The sequence below is a fragment of the Staurois parvus genome, unplaced genomic scaffold, assembly GCF_062004578.1.
Source record: "Staurois parvus isolate SC_StPar_1 unplaced genomic scaffold, SC_StPar_1.0 ptg001014l, whole genome shotgun sequence".
NCBI lineage: Eukaryota > Metazoa > Chordata > Amphibia > Anura > Ranidae > Staurois > Staurois parvus.
This window is the reverse complement of record NW_028318810.1, coordinates 2,490,535-2,504,031: the sequence shown is the minus strand read 5'-3', so window position 1 is coordinate 2,504,031 and position 13,497 is coordinate 2,490,535.

Genomic DNA, 13,497 nt, shown 5'->3' with positions numbered 1-13,497 from the left:
AAGTATCATACTCACAATGGACATAATAACACAGGCATGTCAAACTGAACAAGATGTAGGATCCAAACAACATCTGAGTCCATACGATGGAACCCTGGATGACCAACGCGTTTCGAGGACACAACCTCTTCCTCCTGTAGTGTGTAGTGCAGACTCCTGTAGTGTTGGCTCTGAGGAAGAGGTTGTGTCCTCAAATCGCGTTAGCCAGTTGGTCATCCAGGGTTCCATCGTATGGACTCAGATGTTGTTTGGATCCTACATCTTCTTCAGTTTGACATGCCTGTGTTTTTATGTCTATTGTGAGTATGATACTTACTTTGTTCTTCAATAAATCTTTAAACGATAATGCACTAGGTCGGTGCACCCTTTTTCTGTTTCCCTATTTGCATCCAGTGTTCTTTCTAGTCCCTATTAAGAACTGATCACACTAGGCAGGAGAGCACAGCATGGTCAGTTCTCTAGCTGTGCAAGGAACTCAGCCTGCTGTCCTCCAATGATCAGACCAGAGGTGGACTGACCATTTGGAAACTCGGGCACTGGCCGAGGGCCCGGGGTCAGTAGGGGGCCCCATGAGATGCCCCTGGTACCTTTTTCATAGGCTTGTTTGAGTTTGGGCAAGGACACAGGGGCCCCATGATCCCCTATTGCCCAAGGGCCCCATGAGTTGTCAGTCCGCCCCTGGATCAGACTTGTCCATCCTGACTTGCCCTCCCTGCACATCCATTCACTGGGGAAATCAGTGTTCTGCTGTTACTCCTCCCCCAGCTCTCTGAGCTCTTTATGCAGCTGAGAACAGAGGGTGTGTGATCACTTAATAGGTATTTATAATGTTTTTTTTATGTATACACAAATGTTTTACCTTTCATATCTATTTTAAACTGAATGGGTTGTTTTACAAGGTGAGGGTTTACATATCCTTTAACTGTAGTTTGCAGGAGTTGAAAAAATCCATATAAACTGCAAACAGATGAAACCAGTGCAAAGTGCAGCTTACTCACCATCTTTTGTTACAGCGCATGTTTTATATGAATCATTTTAATCCAATTTATCGGTCTATAGACATTGCAGAAGGACGCGTTGTCAGTTTATAAATGAATGAAGATGATATAAACATTGAAGTTGATTTCAGTTCATGCGGATGTCTTTGCTGCTAGCCTGCCAGAGTTCCTGCGATTCCTCAGCACAGGAAGTGTCGCTGACATCTCAGGCAGCCTCAGGGTACACTGGACAGTCATATGATGGACTGTTGACCTGCCTCGGTCAAGGGACAGCTACATTCCTGAAGCAGCAAAGTAATTACATGATGTCATTATGTACTATTGGCTTTTCCTGGCTCATCTTATTCTGAAGTGCTTTGGTAATCATTAGTTAAATTGTAATCCATTAGAGGAGCTGTGCACTTTAAGCACCTGTTCACAGAAATATGGAGGCCGCCATCACTGACCTGCTTCTGATAATGCTAGTTACTTGGCTGCCACACTGACCAATTGGCGTTAATATTTTCTGAGTAGCGATTAGTCGGACGGAATCCAAAGAACAAAAGGTATACCGCTCAGGCAAACAATCCAGATCAATCCAGGACAGGTGCAGGCTCTGGCTCACCACCACACACGACGCAATAGAAAGAAGGGTCAGCCATACACCGGAGGAATGATGAATATAGTGTGTATTTATTGATCCATAGGACACACAAAACACCAGGACATGAATACAGGACCTGATTAAACACGAGATTGTGTGAAACGCGTTAACAGGTCCTGTATTCATGTCCTGGTGTTTTGTGTGTCCTATGGATCAATAAATACACACTATATTCATCTATCCTCCGGTGTGCCGCTGACTCTTCTTCCGATTAAGAAACAGAAGATGCTATAACATAAATCCTCAAAAACCAAAAAATTGTGTAGTCCAAACCCTATAAGTCCATAAATAGAAATAAAATATATAAAAAATAAAAAAAGTTTTTACATAAAAAAACAGTCAATCAAACTCTTCTGTTTGACAGTAAGACTACAAATGGGTACTTTTAAGCGGTTTTCAAGTTTGTGAAATGTGAGCATTCTAATTAAAAGTAATTTTTGGATTGTTCTTGGCGGTATTACACTATTGTCCCTTATTTATCTGTATATATGTGGAACATGCTGGATGGTGATATATGGAGTCTCAAGACTTTTTGGATTCTGATGGCAGTATGAAGGCAATACAATTTGAGTAGAGATCTCTAGGAGGATTGCTTCCCACCTATCTTTTGGAAGGATTACAAAGCGTTTTGTTTTTGGAATGTGGGTAAGGGTATGCATTCCTTACTGCACATAGAAGTGTCACAGTGGTATTTTTGAATAAGAGCACTGAAGAGTGATTCACATTCACAGTGATTTTTTTGTTTGATTCACAGTGTTTTTTCACTATATACACATTTATTGGATATTAATGTGATTTTGGTATTCACCTGAATGAGGTCACTATAATTTATTTGTTTATAAAAAAGATAATGCACTATGTCAATATTTTCTTTTTTTTGAGGTTTATTACTGAAGTAAGTTTCGGAAGGATTTCTTTAAACACGACATTATTTAAGAAGAATTTGATTGACTGTTTTTTTATGTAAAAACTTTTTTTATTTTTTATTTTTATTTTTTATATATTTTATTTCTATTTCTATTTATGGACTTATAGGGTTTGGACTACACAATTTTTTGGTTTTTGAGGATTTATGTTATAGCATCTTCTGTTTCTTAATTTTTGCACATCTTTTGGGGTAAAGGTGTTTTAGTTGATGTTGTGGGGTATTGTAGTGGTATAGTTTATTTGGAGAGTGTTTTGGATTTAATTAGTTCTTCTTCTCGATTAGTCGGACTGCCCTGGGTTAGGAGACCATCAAACAGGTGCAGAACTCGAAACCAATTTAAATATATTACAGCTGAATGTGTCAAAATAAACATGAGCTAATAGGCAAGGGGGTATCAAAATAAAGCATAGGGAAAACTTACCAATGCAATGGCATCCTCTTCCTTTCTTTTCTTTTTTTTTTAAAGAAAAATTGGCATACAGACCCCAAAAGTCCCCCAAAATACATAGCAGACCCCTAAGGGTCCTAAAGGAAGAATGAAAAAACATTTGTGTAGAGTTCCCCCCAAAATCCATACCAGACCCTTTGGGGTTGATTTTCTAAAACAGGAGAGTGCAGAATCTGGTGAATCTGTGCATAGTAGCCAATCAGCTTCTAAGCTGAAATGTGTAGCGTGGTGGTGCCACTCCAAGCTGGAGCTCAATAGTCACCTCACCGGTATGAAGGGGGAGCGATGTCCACAATAGTATCCAGTCTTGCGAGTGTAATGCAGAAAAGGACGCCGCTCTAACCACATGTGGAATCTAGTATGAAGATGTCCTCAGATTGGTCACAAGCCCCTGGTGGGCAGGGCGGAACACGGCAGAGGGCGTGGCCGGAGCGACAGCAGAGGCCATCTTCTTACTAGATTCCAGGTGCAGTTAGAGTGGAAGCCTTTTCTTCATTACAATCAGCTTCTAACTTCAGCTTATTCAATTAAGCGTTGACAATAAAACCCTGTGCAGAGCTGCACCAGATGTTTCTCATTCTATTACTAGTAAATCAACCCCTTTGAGCCTGGTACGGAATTTTAAGAGGGTGCCTCGGACAAAAAAAAACAAAAAAAATCTTGAGGTTCTCTTAAAAATCCATACTGTTCCCTTAATCCGAGCATGCAGCCTAACTGACCAGGAAAGGTAGGGGGAGGGTGGTACGAGCCCCTACCTCCCTAAAAACATACCAAGCCACAAGTCCTCAAGATGGGGGGAGGGGTGCCTTCCCAGGAGGCATACGCCCTGGCAAACCATCTTGCCCCATGTTGATAAGGACAAGGGTCTCATCCCCACAACCTCTGCCAGGTGGCTGTAGGGGTCTGAGGACAAGGAGCTTATTGAAATCTGGAAGCCCTCTTTAAAGGGGAACTGCACTGCATCTGAGCACCACAAACCAAAAATGACTTTTAATTCAATGTTAATATTAAAAACGAACTCTCCCATCCATCCATGTCTCCATGCTTTATGTCAGTGGTTGGTAAGGACACAGCCAGTGCAAGCAGCCACTGCTTCCTTAGCAACCATTGACAGCTGGAAGCTGGCACATTCATCTGCACTGAATGCCCTAAACTTTTGCTGTTTGGTTGAACGTCTAAACAGTCAGCTTTTGGTCTGAACGTATGGTTGAACTGAACACTAAGCTTATCCCTATTTCTGAGTAAATCTGTCCATATGCACTTTTCAGATTCCTTCATCCAGACGAAACAGCACGGATGGACAAATCTCCCCTGATGGCTATTATATTCTGACAGCCGCAGGTGCTAACACATATATTGAAAATTATGAGCTGCCAACACACCAAAGTGTTCCAAAAATCTTACATGGGACAATATTTGTTACACAATGCACTATGGTGTGTTGTGCTTTGTGGTGCTTGTGTGTTGCCTTGTTGTGTTGGGGTGCCATTCTAAATGAATTGCATTACAACACAGCAAGGCATGTAACAAGGTTTCAGAGTGTGCATGTGAAAAGTTGTGCCAATTCAGACAAAAGAGCATTTGTGAGGTCCGATACTGGCGTTGAACAAAAAGACCTGGCACATAATTAGAGTTCAAGTTATGAGCCAGCATGATGCCAGGACTCTGTGCAGGCCACTCCAATTCCTCTACCCCAGGCTTGCCAAATCATATCTTTTTGGATCTGGCTTTGTGAATGAGCACAAACATGCTGGAGCTGAAAAAAGACCTTCTCTAAACTGTTGCCATAAGGTCCGAAGTGCACATACCTTTGGCCTTATAGTAGGTAGAAATGTCAGGTGTCCACCAACGTTTGGTCATTCAGTGTAGCATAGCTGCATTGCTGATTTACAATTATTTAAAGCCAGCAATATATGGATGGAAAATTGGCCAGTTCAGTAAGGACCTGCTGAGATTCAATCCATCTATGGGCAGTCTTATTTTACCCGAGTCGATCCATTGGTGGCTATAGCTGCTAGCAGTATTCATTGTGTTCTCCTGCTGGCAGAACACAATAGCACTGCAGGAGGCAATCTGCCATCAACACTGACTGGGGGAATGGAGCGATTTTCTTTCCTTTCACCTGTGGTGGGGTCATCTATGGGCTGCTTAACAACAAGGCTGTATATTCGAGGGTGTTTTTTCCAAGTTCTAACTAATACTCATCAGATACAGGTTTCATTTCCATAGCAGTTGATACCTAAGCATTCAAAGAGAACAGCAAATGCATTCAGAAATATTTTCAGGCTCCCTTGTGTAGCAACCACTGAAAGTGATTAGGGACCATAGGTCACTTAGTGGGTGGCACTTCACTTCAGGGCTGAATCCTTGGCTCTTTGTGAGATGGACGAAATTGAGCACCAGTTACCTTAAAAAATTTAATGGAATTTCTATAGGACCAGTAAACTTAAGGAGAGAGGAATTAGGTCACGGGATACCTGAAAAGACCAAAAATTCAGAGTTAGTATCTCTACTCACAGTCAATACAAAAAAAGGGCCATTAATTAATTCTGGAACTCTGTTTTGTTCAGCCTATAAAGCAATGTAAATGCAGCACACCTTCTCCTTGGATGAGCCACCAAAACTTCTTGATATGTCCACAGCTTCTACCCAGCTCTTTCAGACACTCCTCAGCAGATCAAATTTTCACTTAAACCAAGTAATCATATTCCTGAGCTTTCTTCCCTACATATACCCTCCAGCAGGACAACTGGAAACTGGGCCCCAAGCTAGGGCTTCTCTGTGGCATAGTACACCTTCCTGGGCAGCAAGCAAGCTTGGGGAACAAGAACTGAAGCAGCACATACCTTCTCTCCATTCAGAGCCACAGAGATGCTCCAAGTGCACTCCACAATTTTTATAACCTTCACCAGCATGTCGGTAAGGATTAATTCTCTGCATGGAAAGTCCTGCCTAGAAGTGTGTTATGGGGATTGGTCACCCTGCCATATATATGTTCCTTGAGTGGAGTCTAGAGACATGAAGGAAGAACTGGTGTCATGCGGTTATGATGTAGATGGAAGGGAAGCCAGGAACCAGCTCCTCCAGGGTAGACCGTTGGATGCTCCTATTTGAAGGGATCTAAATTGTCTGCTACTGAAGAAATTGATTATATGGAAAGACTGTGTGGAACCCCCCCTCCCCAGTTCTTGTTAGTTTCAGTAAAGAAATGGAGAAGAAGGAAAAGGTCTTGATAATGTGCTGTGTTATTGTGACGGATCATCGTGGTTCAAGTGAAGCATCTGAAAAGTTAATGGTGTGAACAATCATTTATTACAAGAGATCCTCAACTATATGGTGTGCGGGGAGCCCAGACTGTTGAATGCTTCCCAATTCAGGAATGTTCGTACCCTGTGCAAGTTCTGTGTTTAGAAAGGAAGGGAGGTGCCCCTGGCCAGCTTGGAGCAAATTGTGGTTGCATACAAGCATGCACCGCTAGCAATAAACCTCCTATTTCTTGACCTGGGATACATACATTTAGCACCCTCTAGCGTGCTACTAGAGTAATGTAGCTAAATCTATTGTGTATAATTCATGGTAACAAAGTGAGTCTGTAGTGCAGGTCGGGTTATTGCACGTCAGGATGGATGGCTTAACAGGTTTGGACTCTATTGCCTCCACCTAGTTCTGGAGGACCATGGAACCTTCCATAAGCCAGTGGGTAGAAGGGATGGAGACCAAATCTGCATATTTATGGGAGTTTAACCAATCTCAGGTTTGGAGGCCCTGGTAAAAGTGGTGAGACCAACCCATATATATGGGAGAGTCAGGCTGGCATGGGAGTCAGGTGGAAGATGGAGTGCTGAGGAGACTGTTGGTGGCCTGGGAGGGGTCCCCTAGGTCTATGTGGGGCTGGCCTCCAGGCTGGGCTCAGGCTGGCTCAGGAGGGTCCATTCAGCAGTATGGAATGAACAGGATCAAGGCCTGGGAGTAGTGGGAGTGAGTACATCAGCACACCCAGGTATTTACAAGGGGAAAGACTGCCACATGTAGCAAGCTCTCAAAGGACAGCACTGTGCTTAATCCTTTATCCTTGTCCTAGGAGATCTTCAGAGCAGCCAGGAGGGCTGGTAGTGTCTGCAGTCTGTAGAGCTGGGAGCAGTTCTACAGGGGATAGGAAACATCTCTGTATGTAGTTTGCAACAAGCTGAACTAACTTTCAGAGGGGCTGCGAGCCCCTAGCCCATAAGGGGCAGATGCTACTGATCCACAAAAACTTGTGGCTTTCAAAGAAAAGAACAGTCCAGGATCTGTTTCTGTAAATAGTAACAAAGCTGTCCCCGTGCATTGATTCAGTTAAGTTGGGCATCCCATAATCCCAATTACCCTATCCTATCCCCTAATAAGATAACAAAAAAACAAGCTCATGGACTGTTCACTGACTGTGGATGCAAGTGTGGAAAATGCGTGTTGCCTGGCTGTGCGAAGCTTAGAGGGATCCAGAAACGCAGCAGCACTCAAAAGAGTAGCGCTATATAAATATTCATAATTCCAGCTATTGGATCCTCTTACACTATAGGGACACTCTCAAACAGCAGACAGAAGCAAACAATGGCACTGAACGCAGGCCCAAAGGAGCATTTGGTGTAGGTGGAGAACTGACACTGGAGGCTGAACCAGCATATACTGTATGTTCATCCCCTGCCTAGCTGTGCAATGCGGTAAATGTTTGTAAATCCGTAGACCCACTGTATAAAATTACTAATCTTTTCTATATAAACTGTGATTTAAGTTTTACTTTGTGTACAGTGACTCACAAACAGGCTGTTTAAAAGTGGTTTGATAGGTTCAAACTGTACAAGAAGTTACCATAAATTTAATATGGACGTCTACAAGAACAAAGTAACGCAACGAAATAGAAAACATGTATCAGGATCAGCAGGTCTAATGAAAAACACTTGCCATGACACTGTATTGGCGTTTGCTAAGGGTGACTGTTCTGGAAAGTTTGGGGACTTCTTATATTGAATAATAGAAAATGACTGTAAATAATGTAGGACACAGTAAACAGATCAGCTGCCAGCCTGTGCATTCCAAAGACACTGTATTATTTACTTTCTGTTTTTCTTTTGTTTGCTAAAGGGTCAGTCTATTTCAGAATGATATGTCACTTACAAGATAGGGGTGCATAATGAATGAAATGTATAAACAAAACCTGCAGAGAAAAAAGTTAGTAAATATACCTACCTTACCCATGGTTTCTGTACTGCATTGTGTGATGTCATTATCCTTCTGGTGAGATCTTGGGGAATCCCAAGTATCCCTGAGTACCCCAAATATCCTGAAATAAGCCCCAGGAGTGTGTTCTTGGAAATTTGTGATGCTCAGCATTTCTTGAGATCTCGCTGGAAGGATCATGACAACATCCTTCCCTAAGCATAGTAGATATACACTCACCAGCCACTTTTTTTAGGCACCCCTTGCTAGTTGCACCCCCTTTTGCCTTTAGAACTGCCTTAATTCTTCTTGGCATAGTTTCAATAAGTTGAGGACATTGCTCAGTAGTTTTGGTCGATATTGACATGAGAGCATCACGCAGTTGCTGCAGATTTGTCAGCTGCACATTCATGATGCAAATCTCCCGTTCTACCATATGCCAAAGGTGCTCTATTGGATGGAGATCTGGTGACTGTGGAGGACAGGGTACTCATTGTCATGTTCAAGAAACCACTTTGAGATGAACTGAGCTTTGTGACATGGTGCATTATTTTGCTGGAAGTAGTCATCAGAAGATGGGTACAATGGCACCTGTTGTGATCTTCTGCTGCTGTAGCTCATCTGCTTCAAGGTTCGACGTGTTGTGCATTGAGAGATGAATTTCTGCAGAGCTTGGTTGTAACAAGTTGTTATTTGAGTTACTGTTGCCTATCTGTCATCTCGAACCAGTCTGCTCGTTCTCCTCTGACCTCTGACATCAACAAGGCATTTTTGTCCCCACAACTGCCGCTCATTGAATATTTCTCTTCTCTGTAAACCCTAGAGATGGTTGTGCATGAAAATCCCAGTAGATCAGCAGTTTTTGAAATACTCAGACCAGCCCGTCTGGCACCAGCAACCATGTCACGTTCCAAGTCACTTACAATGCAATGCAGGATGGATCCATGCTTTCATTTTGTTTACACCAAATTCTGACCCTACCATCTGAATGTCGCAGCAACCAGTCTGCCCATTCTCCTCTGAACCATACGTTCAAAGTAATTTAAATCCCCTTTCTTCCCCATTCTGATACTTGTTATGAACTTCAGCAAGTCATCGTCACCAAGTCTAGATGCCTAAATGCATTGAATTGCTGCCATGTGATTGGAAGAATAGCAATTTGTGTTAGCAAGCAATTGAACAGGTATACCTAATAAAGTGACCAGGGAGTGTATATAAATATATATATTTATATACACTCACCGGTCACTTTTATATATATATAAATATATATATATACACATATATACACACACAGTGCGCAGCATGAATTAATAAAAAGCAAGATTTATGGGCAGCACAGTGGCTAAATGGTTAGCCCTTCCACCTGCCAGTACTAGGGCCATTGGTTCAAATCCCAACCATGGCACCACCTGCCTTGAGTTTGCATGTTCTCCCTGTGCCTGTATGGGTTTCCTCTGGGTGCTCCAGTTTCCTTCCACACTCCAAATACATGCCAGTAGGTTAATTGGCTCCTGTCTCAATTGGCCCTAGTATATGAATGTGATTTAGGGACCTTAGATTGTACACCCCTTGAGGGTTAGGGACTGATGTGAATGTACAATATATATGTAAAGTGCTACATAAATTGAGGGCGCTGTACAAGTAAATAAATCAATATCTCAATGAACAATTTACAAAATTTTGACAAAACTGAGTTTTATAGCACATTTGTTTAACTCATTGCATGGAAGTAAGGTTAATAATATAACATGGATTACAAAATCTTCAGTTTTACTCAAATTAGTTGATGCAAAAATGAATACACCCCACAACAAAAACTACTCCATCTAGTATTTGACCTCCATGATTTGTAAGGACAGCACCAAGTCTTCTAGGCATGGAATGAACAAGTTGGCGACCTATTGCAACATCTATCTTTTTCCATTCTTCAAGAACGACCTCTTTTAGAGCCTGGATGCTGGATGGAGAGTGATGCTCAGCTTGTCTCTTCAGAATTCCCCATAGGTGTTCGATTGGGTTCAGATCAGAAGATATACTTGGCCACTGAATCACTGTGATCTTGTTCTTCAGAAATGCAGCAGTGGCCTTAGATGTGTGTTTTGGATCGATGTCATGTTGGGAAAGTGCACTGTGACCAAGGGCACAGAGTGATGGTAGTATCTTCACTTTCAATATAGAGCAGTACATCTGTGAATTCATGATGCCATCAATGAAATGTAGCTCCCTGACACCGGCAACACTCTAGCAGCCCCCAGAAGGACACTGCCACCACCATGTTTCACTGTAGGCACCATGCATTTTTCTTTGTACTCCTCACCTTTGCGACACCATACAGTTTTGAAGCCATTAGTTCCTAAAACATTTATCTTGGTCACACAACTCCAAAGTTCAGAGTCCTAGTAGTCTTCTTTTTCAGCATGAGCCTTGCAAAATTCTAGCCAGGCCTCTTTGTGCATGGGCTTTAGGAGAGACTTTTTTCTTGGACGACACCCATGCATGCCATTCCTCTGCTGTGTACACTGTATTGTGTCACGGGAAACAATCACCCCAGTTTCGCTTTCTACTTCTTTAGCTAACTGCAGTGAACTTGCATGGCATTTTCCTTCAGCCCTTCTCATTAGAAGACGCTCCTGTTGAGGTGCTAACTTCCATGGATGGCCTGGATGTCTCTGTGAGATGGTTGAAGTTCCATTTTTGTTACATTTTTTATCACTTTTGCTACAGTATTCTGACTGATAAGTAAAGCTTTGCTGATCATGTAGCCATCACCTTTCTTGTGTAAAGAAATACTTTCTCTTCCATGTGGTGCTATTGCTGACCGCATGAAATGGGAGAGAGTTTTCTTTGTAATGCCTTTTTATAATCACCTGTCTGCTGGACACCTGTTTAATGAATAATTAGACTCACCTGTAGTTGAATTCTTGTTAATTATGATTTTGTTGTCTAAAATTTAGCTTTGCTTTTAAGACTTTCATTGGGGTGTCTTCATTTTTGCAACATGGTCTTGAATGAATTTGTTAGGAAAAATACTTTTTTGTGTGTGCAAATTAACAAATATTGTTTCCAATCAATGGCCTGCATTTGTGGGAGTATTTTGTAGTATAGTGTCCCATAGAAAATGAACCTGAAAGGAAAGTTAAGGTTTTCTGACAAATATGCTGAGCACTGTATATATATATATATATATATATATATATATATACATATATACACACAACACACACAAACTAATCTGCTTTAACCGCTTCCCATCCAGCGGCGTACCTGTACATTGCTGGAAGGGTGATATCTTGGCCTTCGCTGCAGCTGGAAATTCTGCACACTGTAAAAGTTAACCGAGTGGCTAATAAACTGCTGGATTACTTTCAGAGGCGATGGAAGGGAAGTCCCCCCCTTTCACCGCCTTTGCTGGGCTCTCCCAAGAAATCGGGGAGCCCGGCAAAGATACAACCAGTAGAATCTAGTTCCAGAGACATGAAGGGACTGATGTTGTTCTTCCCACTGTGTGATGTTAGAAATCAGATTCTGGTTTTGGGCTCATGTATACAAGCCTTTACCGGCTTGTAAAAGCGATCTCGGTTTGATCTGATGCTTTGGAAGTCAGAGGAGAGATATGGGGTCACAAATACCCCAGATCTCTCCATGAAGAAGACCTGTCACAGCCCATGCTATCACAGAGGATGCTGTCCATCCCATGATTGTAATAAAAGTGATACAAAAACCCCTCAAAGTACAGTGTAAAAAAATAAATCATGTTGGCCCCACATATGTAAACAGTGACCACGCATGTGAGGTATCGCCATGAACAGCAGAGTGAGAGCAATAATTCTAGTACCAGGCCTCTTGTGTAACTCTAAACTGGTAACCTGTAAAGGCTTTTAAATAGTTGCCTATAGAGATGTTTAGGTACTGAAGCTTGATGCCGGAGTTATATAGTGCCAACAGTTTGCGCAGCGCTTTACAAAATGAAGGTAGACATTACAGTTACAATACAATTTGGTACAAGAGGAAAAAAAGGGCCCTGCTCGTTGGAGCTTACAATCTAGGATATATATATAAAATGTTAGGGAGTTCTAAGTTTTTTATATGTAGGAGAGGACTGTCCGAATCGGCCTGGACTGGAAGTGATTGAGTATTAACCACATTCCTATTTGTTTGTTTGTTATGTGTAAGACCTCTTCATCTGAATTGTCAGTGATCATTACACGGAGGATTCGTTCTTTCTATTGGATCAATGCTGTATTACAGAGATTGCAGCAAGAGGAGTGGGATATCAAGAAGAAAGTGACAGAATCTTAGTGGTGGATTTCCTAAATGATGTAAGAAGCCATGACCAAGGGTGCTACCTGCCTACCTATAATGGAAACAGCTGGTTTGTTCCCACAAGGTATAAAAGGTGGTGTTCGACAAGCTCGTTATGCATGTCCATGATGTGTTCCTTACTCCCTCCGTAGTAAATAGAGTGAATGCTGTCCAAAGAGTCTCAAATACCCATGTATGTTCATTATGCTTTCTGTAGATCCTAATGTGGAAGGCTGTACTGAGAAAAATCATAGGACAAGAGATTGCAGTTCCACCTAGAAGTTCTGTGGTTAATCGTGCAATGGATCACATACATTAAAAAACTGAACATTTGTGAACACCTGACTAGCAAACTTATATGAGCTTGTTGGACATCCCATTTTAAAACCAGGGGCATTATTATGAAGTTGGCCAGTCCTTTGCAACTATAATTGCTTCCACTCTTAAGAGATGGCTTTCCACAAGATTTTGGGGTGTATCTGTGGGAATGTTTGCCCATTCAGCCAAAAGAGCATTCATGAGGTCAGCAGCTGATGTTGGATGAGAAGACCTGGCTTCCAATTGACTTTCCAATTCATACCAAATTCATTCATTAGGGTTGAGGTCAGGCCTCTATGCTGGCCATGAGATTTCCTCTACTCCAAAGTCATCAAACCATGTCTTTATGGGGTTGTCTTTATGTACAGGGGCACAGTCCTGCTGGAACATAAAGAAGCCTTCCCTAAACTGTAACATGTCACAAAGTTGGAAGGGCAGAATTGGTATGCCTTAGCATTAGCAGTACTCTTCACTATAAACACCTGAACTCAGTCATTTTGTGGGATGTCCACATCATTTTGACTGTAAGGGTAGGTGTGATGGTTAGATGTCCACAAATGTTTGGTTACAGAGTGTATCTTTTAATCCAGGCCTTACTATAGATAGTAAGTAATTCACACATGCAGTGTACTTGCATGGCCGTTGGTCCTGGAAATGACTG